Source organism: Balaenoptera acutorostrata, chromosome 8, assembly GCF_949987535.1.
Source record: "Balaenoptera acutorostrata chromosome 8, mBalAcu1.1, whole genome shotgun sequence".
Taxonomy (NCBI): Eukaryota; Metazoa; Chordata; class Mammalia; order Artiodactyla; family Balaenopteridae; genus Balaenoptera; species Balaenoptera acutorostrata.
In genome coordinates, this window is record NC_080071.1 from 35,812,886 (window position 1) to 35,829,407 (window position 16,522).

Here is a 16,522-nt window from a genome sequence, read left to right on the forward strand (position 1 = left end):
TAAAATACAGTACAAAAGCCTGGCAAATATCACTTTACTCAAGTGATCCAAGTTAACAACACTCAACATAAGGAAACTCAATATCAATGTCATTGCAACCCTTCGGTTGCAATAAGGAGGACACAGCATCACTTTCGTAACAGTCATGCCAAGGATACATAACCTGAGTCTAATCATGAAGAAATATTACACAACACCAAATTGAGGTAAACTCCTCCAATAACTGGGCCATAATCTTCAAAAGTGTCCAAGTCATCAAAGTCAAGGAAAGATCAAGGAACTGCTTCAGACTGAAAAAGACCAATGAGACATGATAACTAACTGCAACATGAGATTCTAGACTGAATCCTTTTGCTATAAAGGACAGACATTATTGGAATAACTGGCAAAACTTAAATGTAATCTACAGATTAGATGGTAGCAATATTTCAAAGTTAATTTCTTGATGTTCATGGTTGTATTATGGTTTTGGAGGAGAGTGTCTTATTGTAGAAAGTAAAGTATTTGGGCGAATGGGACATCATGCTAGCAACTTACTCTTAAAAGGTTCTGGACTAAAAAACTTAAAAATAAAAAAGGAAAAACTTACAGAAGGAGGGACTTCCCTGGTGGCGCAGTGGTTAAGAATCCGCCTGCCAATGCAGGGGACACAGGTTCGAGCCCTGGTCTGGGAAGATCCCACATGCCACGGAGCAACTAAGCCCGTGCACCACAACTACTGAGCCTGCACTCTAGAGCCCGCGAACCACAACTACTGAGCTCGTGTGCCACAACTACTGAAGCCCGCGTGCCTAGAGCCCGTGCTCCGCAACAAGAGAAGCCACCGTAGTGAGAAGTCCGTGCACCGCAACAAAGAGTAGCCCCCGCTCGCCACAACTAGAGAAAGCCTGTGTGCAGCAACGAAGACCCAATGCAGCCAAAAAATAAAATTAATTAATTTTTTAAAAAACTTACAGGAGTTTAAATTATATATAAATAACATGCACTGTAATAATTCACTATATAACCATTATATAATAAGTATCATGTAGTTTTTAGCAGTAGTTATGAGAAAAATACTAAAATACACAGATTCTCTAACAATTCTCTGCTTGCTTCCGGTTTATAACCTTCATGTTATGAGATGTCAAAGAACAGGGACTTCCCTGGTGGTCCAGTGGTTAAGACTCTGTGCTCCCAATGCAGGGGGCATGGGTTCAATCCCTGGTCAGGGAACTAGGATCCTGTATACCTCACCACGCGGCCAAAAAAAAAAAAGAGAGAGAGAGATGTCAAAGAACAGAAAAACTATGTTCTGTACTGAAAAGTTAAGAGCAAACTTAGTAGAACAATTTCTGTATCTGAATAAAGACTCAAAGGGTAGTGTTAGACAATTATTTGTCCTATAGGTAACTCCCTTGTTTAAAATCTGAAATGTGAGTTAAACCTATTAAGCAAAATAGACAATCCTTTAGGCTGTAGTATCACTATTCCCACGCCATTTTGAATTATATCATTCAAATGATGCAGCTGATAAAAATTTCTGCTTTTCTTACATCTCATCAAAAACAAGTAAGAAGGAAACCAATTCACTTCACAGAAAATAGTGTGAATCAAGTGGGAGCAGGACATTCCTAAGATACTGGTGGTCTCCCCGGAAGGGGACAGCCAAGCCCTGTCTGTCTGGGGTGTTGACAATGTGGACAAAAATGCCAAAGGTATGATAGGATCTATCCTCTGCCTCTCTCCATGTTCCTGACCAAGAAACAAAGGACTTGTGACTCTCAAAAATATTTGGAAGAAAATTTCTACCCGTCTCCACTATCCACTCATTCAGCCTCCCAAATAGGAGGAGAAATAACTTGGTGAACGTGAGAAAAGGGTTATTATGGATATGTAACTTAGGGCCCTCTTGGCTCCTGAGTTCATTTCTCACAGAAAGATATGGGAAAGACTACTATGGTCCTTCACTGCATGGCTGGGTAAACATCTAATCTAATCTAATCTAATCTCCCGAACCCTCTGGGGTGGGGCAGCCACTGTCTTTACACTTGAGGTAAAAGTTCATTTCAGGCTTAGGTCCAGAACATGTTCTCCAGTCCAGACCTATCAGCAATAAAGCTGGTATCTATTTTTATTCTTTAAAAATCTTTAACATATAAATCATTTTTGGACAAAAACACACGCCCCTGGTAAAAATCAAACAGTACAAAAGGATATACAGTATAACGTAAGTCTCCTTCCTTTTTTCCCACCCCTGACCTCAGTCCCAATTTCCAAAGATAACCACTCTTACCAGTTACTATGTATTTTTCCAGACATAATCCATGTATTTACAAGTATATTATATACGTGTATATCAAATTTTTATACAAATTGTGGCATACTATACATGCTGTTATGAATTCTGCTTTTTCATTTAACAATATATTACAGCTGGTATTTTAATCCCCCCATCCACCAAAAAAAAGAAAACAGTGTGAGTAAATGAATCTTTGAAAATAGGAGTGGGGGGAAATGAAACAATTTCTGGTGACTAATTTCAGAAATCACTAGAGTCTAAAATGTGAATTTGACTGATCTTCTAGTTACTTATAGAACTACAAATGCTGTATGTAACCTCTTACATTTAAAGCGTGTACTCAAGTTTCAAAGCAGATTTCTAAAATATGGATATTACTAAATGTTACACACAATGTACAGATTTCCCAAACATTTCTAATACAAATCATTTATTTTATGTTATTTATTTGGAAGACATTTGACTATTTTGTACCCGATACTACATTAAGAATAAGAAAGATGGTCCCTGACCTCAAAATCAGATTAGTAAGGAAAACAAATAAGTGAAAATAGTAATACTAATTCAGTGATATATATATAATAATAGATATACACAAGCACTATGGGAACATAGGGTAATAAAGGGTATACTGGAGCTGGTCATCTCTCCTCCACACCCATAATCCCCTCTTAGAGCCAGACTGCCAGCAAAGGGCAATCCTGTATTTCCATGGCCTGACATACCTGTTTCAGGTGAACCAGAGGAGACACCTGAACAGTCAAGCCAATCAGATTACCTCTTCAGGAAACGTGTAAAAAGAAAAAATAATAATAATAAATCAGCCAAACAGAAGTATACACTAGACATTCAAAATCATACTCAGGACTGGTAGACATTTTCTGCCATGTTCATACTGATAAGAAATTAATGAGGGACTTCGCTGGTGGTGCAGTGGTTAAAAATCTGCCTGCCAATGCAGGGGACACGGGTTCGATCCCTGGTCCAGGAAGATCCGACTGCCGCGGAGCAACTAAGCCCGTGCACCACATCTACTGAGCCTGCACTCTAGAGCCCGTGAGCCACAACTGAAGCCCGCGAACCTAGAGCCCATGCTCCGCAACAAGAGAAGCCACCGCAATGAGAAGCCCACGCATCGCAACGAAGAGAAGCCCCTGCTCAACACAACTAGAGAAAGCTCGCTCCCAGCAACGAAGAACCAATGCAGCCAAAAGTAAACACATTAATTAATTAAAAAAAAATTAATGAAAGCCAGAATGGAGTAGGCACAGAAAAACAGGGACGAAAAACCATGTAGCCAAGATGAAGGAAAGACGTTTCTGCAATGCCTGACTATGCTTTCTGTGACTGGGTCATGTGAGAATCTTCTGTATCCTGAGTATGAGTTTTTTTTTTTTTTTTAAGTTGAATTTATCTGATTTTCTACCCTCTAACTAAAACTAGTACCTAGCCAACCCTGAAGAGAGGGTCTGCAAAGGGTACTGAAGGAAGTAATGCCTGGGCTTAGTCTTCTCAAAAAAATAAGAGATGATATTTTGGGCAGAGGAGACAGCATGTAGAAGCACAGTAAAGCAGAGTACACTGATGGATCTCTAAGAACTTCTGATGGCTAAAGCATGGGATATATGATTGAAGGGAAGAGAGGTGAGGCGAGAGGGAAGCAAATCTCAAAGGGCCTTTAATACCCCAGTAAGGAGTTTGGAGTCCAACCTCACTCCCCCATCCCACCCGCACCCTGAGGTTATAAACTATGGCCCTGCACCAAAATGTTGAGCTAAGAAAGTTTTTCCGTTTTTTAAATGTAAGTGGGTAGGGAAGAAGAAGCAACAGAGACTATTATGTGACCCCCATAAAGCCTAAAAATCTTACTATCTGCCTCTTTAAAGAAAAAGTTTGCTTAATCCTGCTGTAAAAAATGGAAAGATTTTAAATAGGTGAATTAGATAATCAAAGGGGCATTTCTGCAACATCTCTAATGGAAGTGTGGAGGATGGATTGGTGAGCGTAACACTATGCATAAGAAAACCAGTACACGTTACTACTAGATTCGGGAAAGAGAATGATGGTTTATACTCAAGCAGTGCCAGTCAAAATGAGAGGAAAGGACAAGTTACGGAAAAAAATGTTCTTATGATAAGGCCTCTAATCCTTAACCTGCAGACCCTTGCGTGGACTCACCTCTGCCACCCACCCCAGTCTTATGATACCTTGATCTCTTGGCTCTAGTTAGGCAGACTTTTAATCAGCTCCCTCTCTCAGCCTAGCGTGCTCTTACTTCCCACCCATCTGTTCCTTTCTTAGTTAATACCACTCACCTCTGATCTTCCTCCATCCACTATCCCCCTACCCTGAAATTCGGATGTCTCATTTACTTATTCAGCCAATAAATATTTATCGAGCACATGCAAGAGGGTAGGACTTTCTGTCCAAAATATTTTTGAAATATAGAAAATATCTCAAGGATTAACTCCTGTTACTATCCTTACAAAATCCTAGGAGAGTTGGGACTTTAATATTGGAACTCTTTGCTACAGAGGGCTCCCTAGTCAGACAAGTTTAGGACCCTCTGGGTTAAACAAAATTATGTATTTTTATGTAAAGTCTTCAGTGTGCTTTTATATGCTAATATGCACTGTAGCTCCAAAAGGATATTTCCAAATTTGCTGAATCTTAGGAATTTTTTTTACTAAACACTATCAATATGGTAGGACAACTAGCATTCTGAGGACTACCGTCTGGAAACACCTCTTGAACTTAATAATATTTGAGAGACAATCACAAAATAAAAGACCACTTTTGCAGTAAAAGCTTAAAATTTCTTACCTTTCTAGCTGGTGGGCCATGAGCTTTATTTACTCTTCTGCCAGGAATCCCTCAACTCTAATCATGTAAGCAGTGCTTCTCAAGTTTCCATCTAAGTATCCCTAGGGCAAAGGAGAGGCAGAAAAGAGCAAACTCATTACTCTGCAAAATCTAAATAACTCCAGGGACTTCCCTGGTGGCGCAGTGGTTAAGAATCCGCCAGCCAATGCAGGGGACACGGGTTCGATCCCTGGTCCGGGAAGATCCCACATGCGGTGGAGCAACTAAGCCCGGGCGCCACAACTACTGAGCCCGCCTGCCGCAACTACTGAAACCCGTGCGCCTAGAGCCCGTGCTCTGCAACGAGAGAAGCCCACGCACCGCAATGAACACAACCAGAGAAAGCCTGCACGCAGCAACGAAGACCCAACACAGCCAAAAATAAATAAATTTAAATAAATAAATAAATAACTCCACTACAAAAATTTGTAAATGTTTATTTTATATTTTAAAATGCATGTGTATTTTGCCTTCCATTCCATTATTTTTTAGTATAAAAATTAAGGTTCCCTGCAAAATCTTTAATGCTCCAGGAAGATGTTTACCTTGTGGCCTCCCATAATTCCTGGCACACTGCCACCTATCAGATGTGTAACAGTTTCAAGGATGGAAGCATGGCAATGGAATCTTGGTGAAAAGAGAAAAGTAAAACTTTTTAATATAACAGAAGGAAGAGGTAGTCACAGCTGATCCGCAAAACGGCAGTGCTGAATCTTGAGCGTCAAAATTCTTAAGAGTGGAGGTTAATGGTTCTTCTTGTGTCAGTGTGTTTCACACAACTGTTTATGTGCTTCTTATTTGGAAATGACTTTTTTATGCCTGTATCAGTTAGGATTAGGTTCAGCTGTGAGTGAGAAAACTCAAAATAACAATGGCTTAAATGAGTCAGAAGTTTATTTCTCTCACAAGAACACAGGCAGTCGAGAACCATGATCACTGGGAACCCAGGCTCCTTCTGTTTTGTTGTTCTGCCATCCTCAACATGTGGCGTCCTCTTCACGGTTTAAAATAACTGCTCAAGGTCTAGCCATCACATCAAATGGCAGGAAGGAAAATGGGGAGATGAGAGATAGCCTCCCTTTAAGGACACTTTTCAGAAATCTTACAGGAAACTTCTATTCTGGCCAGAACTTAAATCACATGGCCATAGCTAGCCAGGAAGCTGAGAAATACATTCTTTATTTCACCATATGCTTACAAAAAAAAACTGGAGCATCTACAATAAGGAAAAAGAAGAGAATGAATATTGGTGGACAATTAGTTGTTTCTGTCATCATATGCAGCTCATTCTAAAATGTAAGATTGTTGGATACCTTGTAGAGATGTCTTATCAGTCCACTGAAGGGAGCTTTCAAGGGCAGAAACTCCTGCCAGTGGCCAAGGAGCAAGACCAATGTTAATAAGGACTTCTCTAAATATGCAAGACCAATCTGTAGGTGACAGAGTAAGAAGGAAAACTATCTGAAGATCAGAATAACAATACAAGAGTAAAGCAACAACCTAAATAGTTGTAGTTTAGGAAGATAAACTCACTAGGCAGTCCACAAAACTTAGGAATGATTACATGGGACAGTTAGGTAAGTAATGGAGTGCCTAAGGTGAGATTGGGCGAGAACTTGGCAGAAAGTTCAGTTGCCAATTGCATTAGGAAAAGGCAGCGATCCCAGGAACGAGATGTTAAAGGGAAAGTTGACCTTCCCTTACCTGAGGGCTGAGCTCCCATGCATGAGGGCCAAGTATGAACTTAGAGATTTCCTTATTGAACAGACTGTTGAAAAGAAGGGTTGCACTTTACCTTGAATAAGGTTGGCCAAAACAGCCTTAATATGTTTAAAACTTTTGATGCAAATACCAAAAGCTATAAGGACTCTCATTTCAAAATCGGCAACAAAATTGTTTTATATACAGACTGTTCCTTAAAGGAAAAGGGACCAGAACAGGGTATTTAGCTAGACAAATGTAAATTTGGGACTATGAATGGAGCAGCAATTCAAAAGACAAATGGCTCTGTGGGATAACTGTACTTACTACTGAAAATAATCCACATATAAGTGGATCCACGCAGTTCAAACCCATGTTGTTCAAGGATCAACTGTACTTATAAAAGAATGGTGTCAATATCTTGAAAAGCCAGAAATTATACTTCTTTCAACTATCTAAACTCATGAAGAAATATTTTAGGAATCAACTTAGAAATGTGCAAGAGTACACAGTTTATCAAATTTCTTTTCAGGAGTATATATATGAGTGTACTAGGCAGAATGGCCCCCCAAAGATGTCCACACCCCAATCCCTGGAACTTACGAATAGGTTATGTTACATAGCAAAATGGACTTTGCAGATGTAAAAATCATCACAGATTCTAAAATAGGGAGAAGATTATCCTGGGTTATCCAGATGGCCCAATCTAATCACATGAGCCAGTAACAGTGAAGAACTTTCTCTGCCAGAGAGATTTTGGCAGTAGCAGAAGTCAGAGGTAAGCATGAGAGAGACTTTACCTGCCATTACTGGAGAGGGCAGCACTGAAAGCATTTCAACTTCTATGAGTGAAGACTAGCCCTGGCTGACAGCAAGGAAAGAGGGACCTCAGTCTTAAAACTGTATGTAGTCAACAATCCAAATGAACTGGGAAGTGGATTCTTCCTCAGAGACTCCAAAAAGAAAGAATGCAGCTCTACTAACATACTGATTTTGGCTTTGTAAGACCCTATGTAGTGGGCCCAGCTGAGCCCACCTGGACTTCTGACAAACAAAAACTATGAGATAAATTTGGGTTGTTTTATGATGCAGAGTATGTAGTGATTTGTGAAACAGGAATAGAAAATAAAGTAAGCAAAAATGCTAATGTACTCAGGAGGATAGGCTTGTAGCCCAAGAAACCACACAGATTCAGAGTTTTCTCTGTGCTCTAATTTCCTTCTCATATCTTGGTAAGTGCCACAAAATGCCAAGAAATGATCCTAGAGCTCTCACTAGGAACAGCAATATGGTCATAATAACGAACTTAAACCTAAGAAGTTGAAAACCTGTAGCTATAAGCTAGTAGGAATTCATTCCCCTTTGAGTTTCTAAATTAGGAAAAATTTAAATGGTATGATTTCACTACTATCCTCTCCAGGAAGAAAAAATATACTAGTTTCAGGATTGTCAAAAATAATAATTGAGGGCTTCCCTGGTGGCGCAGTGGTTGAGAATCTGCCTGCCAATGCAGGAGACACGGGTTCGAGCCCTGGTCTGGGAAGATCCCACATGCCGCGGAGCAACTAGGCCCGTGAGCCACAATTACTGAGCCTGCGCGTCTGGAGCCTGTGCTCCGCAACAAGAGAGGCCGCGATAATGAGAGGCCCGCGCACCGCGATGAAGAGTGGCCCCCACTTGCCGCAACTAGAAAAAGCCCTCGCACAGAAACAAAGACCCAGCACAGCCATAAATAAATAAATTAATTAATTAATTTTTAAAAAAAGTTAAAAAAAATAATAATAATAATTGAAAATAATACTGTATATGTAAAATATATCAAGTACAGTGCATGGCACTCATATAGTATCTGTTCAGTTTATTAGAAGTTTTACTGTATTTTGACTTTAAATGTACATTTTCCTAATACTTAATTAATCTAAATCTTACTACCTTCTTTACTGTTAAAGCCAGAAGCTGAGAACTACATAGTTTAACTTTTAGACAGAAGATTTTTACATTAATCTTTAACCCATGAATTTGATGTTATCCCATAAGGTTATTTGGTACATAATGTTTTACTTCATCAACGTAAGGAAGTGAGAAAATATAAGTTCAGCTTTAATGAGGAAAGCAGCAGTTTTTAATTGTTCCCCACTCACAGGAGACATGACAGATGTTCTTCATACATATCACAACTCCCAAGAATATACCAAAGTTTTGATGAAATTCCTCAAAGTTGATGGGATACATGAAGAGCACCACAGACTTTTCTCAATACTGTATTCATGAAAGTACATTATGAGTGCAGTTGGCCCTCCGGATTCAACAAACCTCAGATCAAAAATATTTGGGGGGAAGAAATTCCAGAAAGTTCCAAAAAGCAAATCTTGTATTTGCCTCCTGACTGGCAACTATTTACATAGCATTTACATTGTATTAGGTATCATAAGTAATGTAGAGACGGTTTAAAGAATACGGGAGGATGTACTTAGTTTATATGCAAATACAATGCCATTTTATATAAGGAACTTGAGCATCAACAGATTTTGGTACCTGCAGAGGATCCTGGAACCGAACCCCACAGATGCCAAGGGATGACTGTATGTGAAGAGTGAAATCAGCCCAGTATCTCAAAATATTATTTAATAATATCAGTAGCCCAATTTTTAAGTCAAACTTCATTTTTTCAAGTGAGTCTTGATTATTCGCAGACCTTTAACTCCTAGGTGAATTAAGGTAAGCAAGTTCTTGTTTTATAGTTTAAAATTACAACAGAACAACATTAGAAATATATAAATACAAAGAATTTACAGATTAATGGTTATGAATATGAACAGTGCTAATGAAAATTTTTACTAATAACATCATTTTAGATTTGGTAATCATATCAGTTATACAAAATAATGTCCATAGCATTATTTTTGCTCAAGGTAAATGTATAAAATGTACCTATTGATCATTGCTTTTCCTCACTGAAAACTTATCTTTGTAAAAGTAAAAAGAATAAATAGAAATAGAAACTCACAGCTTACCAAGTATTACAATAATTCATAATCACCTCTTAGGAGTACATCAATAATAATTTCGCATTATGAAGAGGGCACAAATAAGATACAGATTATGTACAATTCTCATTACAACACTAGTAAGCTTACCTCCCCCCACACCATGCAAAGTACATCAAAATTCAGGTAAATGAAAGAGATATTACCTCAGAAGTAACCCTCAATCCAACATCCACACTTCAACAATCATTAAAACCTATCTTACAATGATAAAAGATACTACTGACTCTCAACACCATGATTGAGAAATGATGCTGTACTTATATTAAATAATTAGTAAAGAAATCAAAAGAACAAACATTAGAAGTATGATGTTGTAATTTAATCATCTCTTCCACTATAGAGAGGAAGAAATGAAAGGTCTCACAGAAATGTTTATAGTGGGATTGGTGGAGCAGAAGAAAATGACAACTGGATTGCATGCAAATCATAGTATCATGACTTTATCATCTCAAAATGTGGATATGCTATACTGCATGAGTTTTATATAGAAAAAGTCCCACTTGGGAAGAAGGGATGTATATGGAACAAAAAATACAAGCTATTCTCTCACATGGATTTATGAAAATTCTAAGGTAGTATTATAAGTTCCACCACAAACTGTAAGTTCCTAGGGAAAACTCAACATTATTGCCAAAGCTACCAAATAGATGGCTGCTGTACTGCCTTCAAGCCACACCACATGCATGCCTGTTGGGGTTGTGATGGATTATTATTATTTTTGAATGAACTTTAACAATTATAATTACCATACCATATACTGAGTACTCATTAAGTTCCTGACACTGTTTCAAGCATTGTATATACATTAAATATTTGAATGTTCACAACAAGGCTATGAGTTAAGTATTATCTTTAAAGATAAGGAAACTGAGGCACAGAGAAGTTATATTACTTGCCCAAGGTGACACAGATAATAAGTGGTAGACTCATGACAACCTGATTAGTAACTACCCTAAAACATTGCTTATATACTTACAATGAGCCAGAACATAATACTGAGGAAACAAAAACACAGTCAATTTGGCTGTAACATACATATTCTTTATTTGAAGGGTTACCTATATGGAATGTCATTATTAAGTTTAATAATTCACAAATGTATAGTTCAGAAAGAAGCTCTTACATTAAAACAAACCAGCATAAGACATCCAATGTGTAAACTATGTAAAACTGCAGAAAATTTAAGGATTATTGTTACGAGGATGTCAAAAGTTTCAGTAATCTTTAAGAGAAATAAAATCAGTGAAATGACAGAAAATATGAAATATACAATATCTGTCCCAGCACACAGATCACTGGCAGACAAATAACTACAGACTGATATAGTCAACTAAATAAAACTTCTAAATAATGTCACTTACTCACATTAATAATTCCTAGCTAAGTAATCCTACTTTTTTTAATAAGCGCAACTCCAAAGTTGGTAAAATTATGACAAAGTTGATGCAGTAACATTCTGATGACAGTGTAAACTTGCTCAACTCTTTGGGGAGGCAAAAATTTGGCAACTGTAGAAACATTTATATCCTTTGACCTAGAATCTCATTTGAGATTGGTATCTACAGAAACAATTCAAAATAAAAGATCTATGCACAGAGATGCTTAATTCAATGTTAAAACAGGCAGAAACTTAAAGTTATTTTCCTGTTGGACATTTAAAATTGAGGCAATTTTAGGGACTTCCCTGGTGGTGCAGTGGTTAAGAATCTGCCTGCCAATGCAGGGGACACGGGTTCAAGCCCTGGTCTGAGAAGATCCCACACGCCGCGGAGCAACTAAGCCCATGTGCCACAACTACTGAGCCCACGTGCCACAACTACTGAAGCCCGCGCTCCGCAACAAGAGAAGCCACCGCAATGAGAAGCCCGCGCCCCGCAACGAAGAGTAGCCCCCGCTCGCAGCAACTAGAGAAAGCCTGCGTGCAGCAACAAAGACCCAACGCAGCCAAAAATAAATAAATAAATAAACAAATAAATAAAAAACAAACACCTATGTTCTAAATTACCACAATATTATAGTTTAAATAATTAAAAACTTAATAGCAGTAGCATCCTCTCAGAACAAGATTAAACATGTCTTAGGAAAGCAGCATACACAGCACTGTAAATTTGGAATATTCTTACAAACTATTTTACAAAGATTAGGATTCAATTATCAATGACCTTAAAGTTCCATTAACTTTTTTGTTTCTTGATCTGAAGAAGGGCATCTCTATTTTTGAACACACTTTGTTCCTGCAGTTTTGAAAACAGTTTTTACAGTGGATTTTTCAAGTCACTGTAACAAATTTAAATTTAATTACAAAATATCATTGCTATTGCACGTGTCGTTCAGGGCACTTAACCCTACTGGGGTGACTTTTTAACAAGTTTCTCACCTTCACAGTTTTGGTACAACAGACCAAGGATATAGGCTTTCACATTATGCCTAGAAAGACTATTACTGACAGTGGTTATAAATTTCTTCAGATAGGACAAAAAACGTGCTCAGAGGAACAGTTTTTGTTCTGATTTCAAATATATACATTAAATTTATTTACTGTTACTGTCTCCAAAATTTTAAATTCCTAAGAAATTGTAACTTTCACATAATTTACGGATTAGTCAATAGGCCTAAGGTCCATCAGGAGTAACCCCTTTTACTCCATCATATTCACAGTAGTTTTGCTCTTGGCCTGACCAGTTTTAAAACTCTTCATTAAGCAAAGACAATTTTATACTACCTAAAGACACAAAAATAGTCCCCATCTCTTCCGTCCTCTGCCTCCTTCTAGCGTCAGTTCAACCAGCGAACACAGAAAACACACTCTCGGCCCTGGTCCCCAGGACATCAATTTAAAAAAAAAGCACAGGTGATTTCCCTACAGAACGTTTGCAGTCCACCCAGAAAGGTTAAAAAAAAAAGGGGGGGGGGAATACCAGAATCTATCTGCACCCGCACCTCAGCCCCGCCCCATCTGGAAAAAGAGGGGGGTGGCGGGAGTGTGAAGGGGCAGAAAGGACAGAAAAGGCCGAGACTTCCAGCTCCCAGGTTCTGCATACCATTTGTTCCATCAGCTCCCACCGCGGCCAGAGACCCTGACCCTGTTTTCAGCCGCGCCTCCTGATCCTCCCCCTCGCCACCATCACATACAGTCCCCAACCACTGAGTGGGGAGACCAGAGCCGGCCCTCTTCCTGTTCAACCCAAGGACTGAAGGGGGCTCTCCCTGCACCCTCGGCAAATCCGACGTGTGCCCCAGGGATCTCCGAACTGACCAGACAAGGGGACGATATATCAGGGGGAGGGGTCTAAGAGAAGCCGTTATTCCTTTTTCCTCCTCTTCAGGAAAGCGCGCGAGCGGGGAGGGGCCGGAACAACAAATGCCAGTTACCTAACGGTCCGGCCTGGCCGGCCGGGCTCCCTAAGCCGACGCCGCGCGGGCCGCTAAAGCTGCAGCACAGCCACAGCCGCCCCGAGGGCTAGGCACGGGCAGGAGCGCCCGAGGTGATGGGAAGCGGGGGGTGGGGACTATGGTGAGCGACGTCGCCATGTTAGTGCCTTCTTTCTCCGTATCCCTACAGTCTCCAGTCCTGCGGCCCTCTCCTCATCACTACTCACCTTTCCAGGTCACTAGTTCATGCTTCTTTCGGTCGCTGGGGAGACCCGAGCTCAGCGGTGTTTACAAACCACCCCTGGAGGAAACGACTGAACCGCACTTTAAAGGCCACGGGCTCCCACAGGCTTCCGTCCTCTCTCGCGAGATCGGACTGACAACCCTTCTCTCCGCCCCACTCCCGGCATCCCTCCTTTCTTCTCGCGCCCCTCCCCTCCACGCACACGCCCCTTCTTGCCTTCCTTCAGACAGAGCGCCTCCGGATCAGGTGGTTGAGTCAGGCTTAAGGAAGCGGGCGGGAACCAAAGAATACTCGGGCGCTGGTTATTGGATACAGAACCCGAAGGGCGGGAAGCAGTTCTGGAGGGGGCGGGACCAGAGAGTTAGAAGAGTGGAGTCTCTGTACCCGGGAGCTGCGGAAGGCTGTGATTGGCAGCCGGCTGGAGGTGGGCGCGAGTGTAGGGCGCTGGAGCAGGTGGATGTTGAGGTCGCGTGAGGAGGTTGATGGTGTGCAGGGAGGAAAGGTGAACTCTGGGAGGGCTGCGGGTGGCGGGAGAGAAAGCAGGAGGAATCCTCTGAGCCCATCTCCGGTAACCTGGTATTTCCGTTGCTGTCACTTCCCGGCCCTTGGTAGGAAGGAGGGTAAAGCGCAGGGAGGCGCGCACCGAAACCCACCTTCCGGCTGCACTGAAGCCTGAGAAGGAGAGCTTCGGTTTAGAAGACGCGGAGTTTGCTGGAAATTACCCCCTAAGCCCCCTACGCGCCTGAAACGGGGAAGCAAGATGTCAGTTCCGAAATAAATGAAAAAGCCTTTACCATGAATGGCGTTTGTTCGAATTTTACTAAGCTGTAGCTGGAACTGATTCCTCAGGCTCTTAGCGCCCAGTACAGTGTATGATGTTAGCATATAATTATGTTCTAAGTAACTTACTAAAAGGAAATACAGTGCCTTCCACTATATCTCCCTAACTTAAAATAGTGCAAGAGAAAAATCCTCCATATTATGGTGTATCCTATTTTATCAATTTTCCTTTACTTAGTAGTTATAGATAAAAATATATCAATTTTAGTAGAGATAATTCCAAACCTTTAAAACATCAATAACTCCGTATTAACACTTAAGAGAGGACCAAAGGACACCAAATTAATACGGCGTAGAAATAGCACTCTTTCCATAATACTATCCTACTGCTTAATAGGCCAATGCAATGCCTAGGAAATATCTGTCAAGCTTTGAAAGTAGCTGTTTAAAAAGAAGGGGGAGGGAGGTAATCATTTGATTAACATAAAGGACAAAAAAGACTATTTATTGCTCTTCAGTTGACACAGATACATTCCTACAAACAAAGAGAAGTGCTCAAAATATTTCTTAATGTTGCTCTGTGATTCTCTTTACAACTTAAATGTTTCAAATGTTAAAGGTAGGGATATTGATTTTTCAATAAATACACCCTAGCACCCTTGAAAAGTATGATGGGGACCCTGCGAAAATTTGCATTAATTATTTTTTTAAAAAGCACGTTTTTTTCAGTGCCTTGTTTTCCACTTATTAAGTGATGATTTCTAGTCTATAGCAAAATTATGTATTAAGTTTACATATGAACATTAAATGCACTCAAACATTATCTCCAAACTCAAATGAAACTGAAATTGTTGGAAGATTGTGGGGCATAGTATTTGAGAGTTAATGAACCTGCAGTTCAATAATGGTATCTGGCGTAAAAGTGACATTGTAATGGCACTGGACATTTTAGCAGGTTTCTGGCCTCTATACATGTATGTGAGCCAACTCACCCCTCTTTTAAAACTAATTTCATTACTCAAGAGACCTGAAAGAAGCCAAATTATTGACGCTGTTTATGTCTCAAGTTAAAATGAAAGTACCATCTCTACATTAGTAACATTGTAGTAGTGTTAGTGTAGTGTAGCACTGATTATTAAAACCTCAGCAGTTCAGATTACTGATGATGAACATGGTGATGGACAAAATGTGCAACTGACAGATCACAAATTGTTAGGTCTAGAATATATTCACTAAAATGACACTTCTCTCCGTCCCCCAAAATGTCTAATGTGAGCAAGTGAGTTATAAATGTTATGGCATTTCAAAGTAGATAGACTTTTTAAAACAATTATTTTCCATTCACTTATATCAAAAAATTGAAATTCTCTTCTCCAGTTTGATTCATTTTCAATTGGCAGTAGGTTTGGTTTTAAATTTCTCCTCATCCCTACTTCTCCAGTCCATTGACAAGCAGATAATTATCTACATAATGAGCTAGAACATGTTATTTTTAAAAAAGTCTTTAGGGAGTCCTTTTAGACAAGAGAACAATCATTTAGTAATACAAATGGTGCTCTGATCGGTTGTGAGAATACAGTTTTGCTAATTTTCTAAAGAGAAAGTATACCAAGGATGAAAAAATATAAAGGAGGTCAGAAGGAAAAATAGGTGAAATGGATGCAGATCTGTTATATATACATGTAGGCAGCCTGGCATAGCAAAGTGACTCACTTTATCTACATACTTCTAGTTCCACAACAGTTCCTTCACTATAGCTTTTCTTCTACAAATGGAGAAAACATTCAGTGTAGACAAAATGAATGTAGTCAATATTTTCAGTTCTGATCCTGTGAACATAATTATAAGCTCACTGTTCATGCATATCCTCATAAAAGGCTTTGCTTTTCAGTTTTTTTCTCACTTCCTCATTCCTCCATGTCCCCAACAGCCCTAAAGTTCTCTACAATCTTCTTTTTACAAATGCAGGAAAATTCTGGACTGCTTCTTTGCCTGTCTTATTGTTCCACACATGTATCTACCCAACTTACTCCTAAGAAAATTAGTGAGGATCTGGAGAACCACCTTTAAGAACCCATCATGAATTCTGAATAAAACTGGTATTCCTTAGATACAAAGACAAGCTATTTTAAGAAAACTCAGGACTTCCCTCATGGCGCAGTGGTTGGGAATCCGCCTGCCAATGCAGGGGACATGGGTTTGAGCCCTGGTCCGGGAAGATCCCACATGCTG

At 39.8% G+C, this 16,522-nt stretch overlaps 1 protein-coding gene across 4 annotated transcripts in view; it reads right to left on the reverse strand.

Moving 5' to 3' along the window:
* The window catches only part of ATF2 (activating transcription factor 2), a 79,432-nt gene extending 65,786 nt beyond the window's left edge, over positions 1 to 13,646 (reverse strand). For all 4 annotated transcript variants that reach the window (XR_009009044.1, XM_007190431.3, XM_007190430.2 and 1 more), the window contains exons 1-2: positions 13,494 to 13,646; positions 5,105 to 5,205 (exon numbers count right to left, since the gene is read on the reverse strand). The gene's annotated coding sequence lies outside the window, so the exon portion shown is untranslated. The remainder of the gene's footprint in view (positions 1 to 5,104; positions 5,206 to 13,493) is intronic.
* Positions 13,647 to 16,522: the final 2,876 nt, after the last annotated feature.